The sequence below is a fragment of the Lipotes vexillifer genome, unplaced genomic scaffold (assembly GCF_000442215.2).
Source record: "Lipotes vexillifer unplaced genomic scaffold, Lipotes_vexillifer_v1.1 scaffold535, whole genome shotgun sequence".
Taxonomy (NCBI): domain Eukaryota; kingdom Metazoa; phylum Chordata; class Mammalia; order Artiodactyla; family Lipotidae; genus Lipotes; species Lipotes vexillifer.
In genome coordinates this window covers 1,738,763-1,743,765 of record NW_006792756.1, presented here as the reverse complement: position 1 = coordinate 1,743,765, position 5,003 = coordinate 1,738,763, and positions in this window count along the sequence as shown.

Sequence of the window (5,003 nt, the reverse complement as noted above, 5' to 3'; positions counted from 1 at the left end):
TTCCCTACATGTAGAAGATGCTATATGGGGATTCATTGCTGCCTTTTCCACCACCAGGTATTTAAGGTCATTTGGGAGACCAGATGCCTAAAGATTGGCTCTGACAGAGGAGGGAGATGTGGCTTGGTTGCAGTAGAGCAAATGGTTGTTTCCAACATCACAGATGGTCAGTCAGGACTAAAGGGATCTTACCTAAGGGGTCCCGAGGACACAGGTTAGGAACTTGAACTCAGGGAAGTTCTCAGACTCAGGGAAACCCATAGTGGTAGATCCTCACAATGGCTGTCCAAATGCTGGCCTTGGGTGGGTTGTCATGGAAGTAATTACATCAGTGTTCAGAGACTAGAATGCTCCCACAGCCCGGGCAGGCAACATTATAGTGAAGAGGGCTATGAGGAGGGTATGGCAACGCGGAGAGCCCACAGAAGACAGCAGAAAACTGTTGCTATGTGGGAATGTAGGCCTGGTGTTGCCAAAGCCTCCCTTTATTCAAGAAAAGTCAGAAATCTGTATTTTTATCTGTTGGTAACTAATTCTTTGAAGGCTGTATCTGACCTGTAGTCTGTCAGTTTTCAACGTTTGATTTGAGAGGCTGTTTAATGTTTACTTGTGTATTACATTCAAATATGAAGTTCATGTCAGTGCTAGGTGCTGTATCTCATTTCGTAGGCGTGAGGAACCCTGCCACAGTTTCTTTCAGGACTGTCCTTCGTCTATAAGGCTGTGACTGTTAGAAGTGTTTGGAAACTTGCAGCACTTATGAGAAGTGTCATTTGTGGAGGTTCCTCATAACGTCTACCCCAACACTTTGCTTGCTCAACACCCCTTCTACTTCCTGCTTCCTACGTGCCACGTTGTCAGCGTCTGTACTTTGGAGGCACATCTGGCCAAAGCATTTCTGACCACCGTGTTTGCATATGCACCCCCTGCTTCCTGCCCACCCTTCTCCAATACAGAGAAACAGAAGATGTCTGAACTAGAAGCCCTCTTGGAGATGATCTTGTAAGATGTGGAAAGGAAAGCAGTGGTGGATGGGTGGGGTTTGTTTGACTGCCCTAAATCCGTTACTCCCTGGTAGCACCCTAATTTCCCTTTTAGTTCAGGTCAACCAGGTGCTTTCTTCTTGTTAGTTTCCAAGCCCAGTTCCCAGCCTTTCAAGCATTTGTGCATCTTACAGTATCCTTCCAATGAATCCCTTTTTGCCTAAGTTAGCAGCAATCAGTTCCCATTACTTGCATCAAATTTAAGAACCCTAAGTGATACAGAAAGAAGCCCAGAAAGTTTAAGTGATTTTCCCAGAATCTTAGGCAAACTAGGGAACGGAGTCCAGACCACAGCCCAGTTCTGTCCCCTTTTCAGAGCTCTTTAGTTATTTATAATGCCACAAGCATTGTTTAATTTTGACTGATTCACTGGTTACCAGTTACCATGAGATTTCCTAGGTTATTCCTGTGTCTTAAGGCCAGTTTAGCACATGTCTCTGAATCTTAAAATGTCCAAGAAATTCACATGTCACTCAATCTCCATTGTTTTGAAGTGAGAAACATTATTACTTTTTTAAACATTATTGTGTTTTTAAACATTATTATCTCAGCTTAGGTACTTGCTGCACGGGTGACTATTTGCAAGTTGGCAGACCAGTCAAATCTACAGAGAGCATTGATTAAAGCAGATAGATAAATGGTCAAGATAGATAAATGGTCAAGATGTCCATGCAGCCTAGTGGTCAGAGGGGATGATGGCTGTGAACTGTGGATTCTCCTTTCTCAAGTTGTGTGATCTTAGATAACTTCGTATGTTGAGAGAACACTGAACTTGGAATCAAGAAACTTGAGTTGAGTATGAGCTTTTTAAATTAATCTGTTTCTTCATCTATAAAAATGGCAGGAATACCTAACCCACAGGGTTGTTGTAAAGCTTAAATTTTTAAAAAAGCATATTACAAATTATAAAATGATTTTATGAACAGATCAAGAGGAATATGGTTGAATTATAAAGTAATGACTCTTTTACTTATTACTTATACAGACCTAAACATCTAAAAGTTGGTCCTCCTTTTCACAGAATTTATCTTGGGGCCTGTGTGCTTACTCTTTTAACACTATCATCATGCAAAATATTTTTGGAAGGTTTCCTTCGAACTTGCCTTCAGAGCCTGTTGCACATTCCTTTAAATAGCTTCATTGGTAACAAATCTTGGCCCTTTGTGGGTAGGTTTTATTTTTAGAATTGGCCCAAAATTATTTTTTCAGAGCCAAGTCTAATGCATAAAATGGCCAGTCAACTAGGGCTATGATGGGTTGCTTTTTAAATTAATTGATTTGTTTATTTGTTTTTATTTTTGGCTGCATTGGGTCTTCGTTGCTGCGCACTGGCTTTCTCTAGTTGCGGCGAGCGAGGGCTACTCTTCGTTGCGGTGTGCGGGCTTCTCATTGCGGTGGCTTCTCTTGTTGTGGAGCACGGGCTCCAGATCCATTGGCTTCAGTAGTTGTGGCTCGCGGGCGCTAGAGCGCAGGCTCAGTAGTTGTGGTGCACGGGCTCAGTTGCTCCGCGGCATATGGGAACTTCCCAGACCAGGGACTGAACCCGTGTCCCCTGCATCGGCAGGTGAATTCTTTTTTTTTTTTTTAACATCTTTATTGGAGTATAAATGCTTTACAATGGTGTGTTAGTTTCTGCTTTATAACAAACTGTATCAGTTATACATATACATATGTTCCCATATCTCTTCCCTCTTGCGTCTCCCTCCCTCCCACCCTCCCTATCCCACCCATCTAGGTGATCACAAAGCACCAAGCTGATCTCCCTGTGCTATGCGGCTGCTTCCCACTAGCTATCTATTTTATGTTTGGTAGTGTATATATGTCCATGCCACTCTCTCACTTTGTCACAGCTTATCTTTCCCCTCCCAATATCCTCAAATCCATTCTCTAGTAGGTCTGTGTCTTTATTCCCGTCTTACCCCTAGGTTCTTCATGACATTTCTTTTCTTATATTCCATATATATGTGTTAGCATACGTAATTGGCTTTCTCTTTCTGACTTACTTCACTCTGTATGACAGACTCTAGGTCCATCTACCACACTACAAATAACTCAATTTCGTTTCTTTTTCTGGCTGAGTAATATTCCATTGTATATATGTGCCACATCTTCTTTATCCATTCATCCGATGATGGGACACTTAGGTTGTTTCCATCTCCTGGCTATTGTAAATAGAGCTGCAATGAACATTTTGATACATGACTCTTTGAATTATGGTTTTCTCAGGGTATATGCCCAGTAGTGGGATTGCTGGGTCATATGGTAGTTCTATTTGTAGTTTTTTAAGGAACCTCCATACTGTTCTCCATAGTGGCTGTACCAATTCACATTCCCACCAGCAGTGCAAGAGTGTTCCCTTTTCTCCACACCCTCTCCAGCATTTATTGTTTCTAGATTTTTTGATGATGGCCATTCTGACTGGTGTGAGATGATATCTCATTGTAGTTTTGATTTGCATTTCTCTAATGATTAATGATGTTGAGCATTCTTTCATGTGTTTGTTGGCAGTCTGTATATCTTCTTTGGAGAAATGTCTATTTAGGTCTTCTGCCCATTTTTGGATTGGGTTGTTTATTTTTTTGTTATTGAGCTGCATGAGCTGCCTGTAAATTTTAGAGATTAATCCTTTGTCAGTTGATTCATTTGCAAATATTTTCTCCCATTCTGAGGGCTGTCTTTTGGTCTTGTTTATGGTTTCCTTTGCTGTGCAAAAGCTTTGAAGTTTCATTAGGTCCCATTTGTTTATTTTTGTTTTTATCTCCATTACTCTAGGAGATGGGTCAAGAAGGATCTTGCTGTGATTTATGTCATAGAGTGTTCTGCCTATGTTTTCCTCTAAGAGTTTGATAGTTTCTGGCCTTACATTTAGGTCTTTAATCCATTTTGAGCTTATTTTTGTGTATGGTGTTAGGGAGTGATCTAATCTCATACTTTTACATGTACCTGTCCAATTTTCCCAGCACCACTTATTGAAGAGGCTGTCCTTTCTCCACTGTATATTCCTGCCACCTTTATCAAAGATAAGGTGACCATATGTGCATGGGTTTATCTCTGGGCTTTCTATCCTATTCCATTGATCTATCTTTCTGTTTTTGTGCCAGTACCATACTGTCTTGATTACTGTAGCTTTGTAGTATAGTCTGAAGTCAGGCAGCCTGATTCCTCCAGCTCCATTTTTTGTTCTCAAGATTGCTTTGGCTATTCGGGGTCTTTTGTGTTTCCATACAAATTGTGAAATTTTTTGTTCTAGTTCTGTGAAAAATGCCAGTGGTAGTTTGATAGGGATTGCATTGAATCTATAGATTGCTTTGGGTAGTAGAGTCATTTTCACAATGTTGATTCTTCCAATCCAAGAACATGGTATATCTCTCCATCTGTTTGTATCATCTTTAATTTCTTTCATCAGTGTCTTATAATTTTCTGCATACAGGTCTTTTGTCTCCTTAGGTAGGTTTATTCCTAGATATTTTATTCTTTTTGTTGCAGTGGTAAATGGGAGTGTTTTCTTGATTTCACTTTCAGATTTTTCATCATTAGTGTATAGGAATGCCAGAGATTTCTGTGCATTAATTTTGTATCCTGCTACTTTACCAATTTCATTGATTAGCTCTAGTAATTTTCTGGTAGCATCCTTAGGATTCTCTATGTATAGTATCATGTCATCTGCAAACAGTGACAGCTTTACTTCTTTCCCAATTTGGATTTCTTTTATTTCCTTTCCTTCTTTGATTGCTGTGGCTAAAACTTCCAAAACTATGTTGAATAAGACTGGTGAGAGTTGGCAACCTTGTCTTGTTCCTGATCTTATTAGAAATGGTTTCAGTTTTTCACCATTGAGGACAAAGTTGGCTGTGGGTTTGTCATATATGGCCTTTATTATGTTGAGGAAAGTTCCCTCTATGCCTACTTTCTGCAGGGTTTTTATCATAAATGGGTGTTGAATTTTGTTGAAAGCTTGCT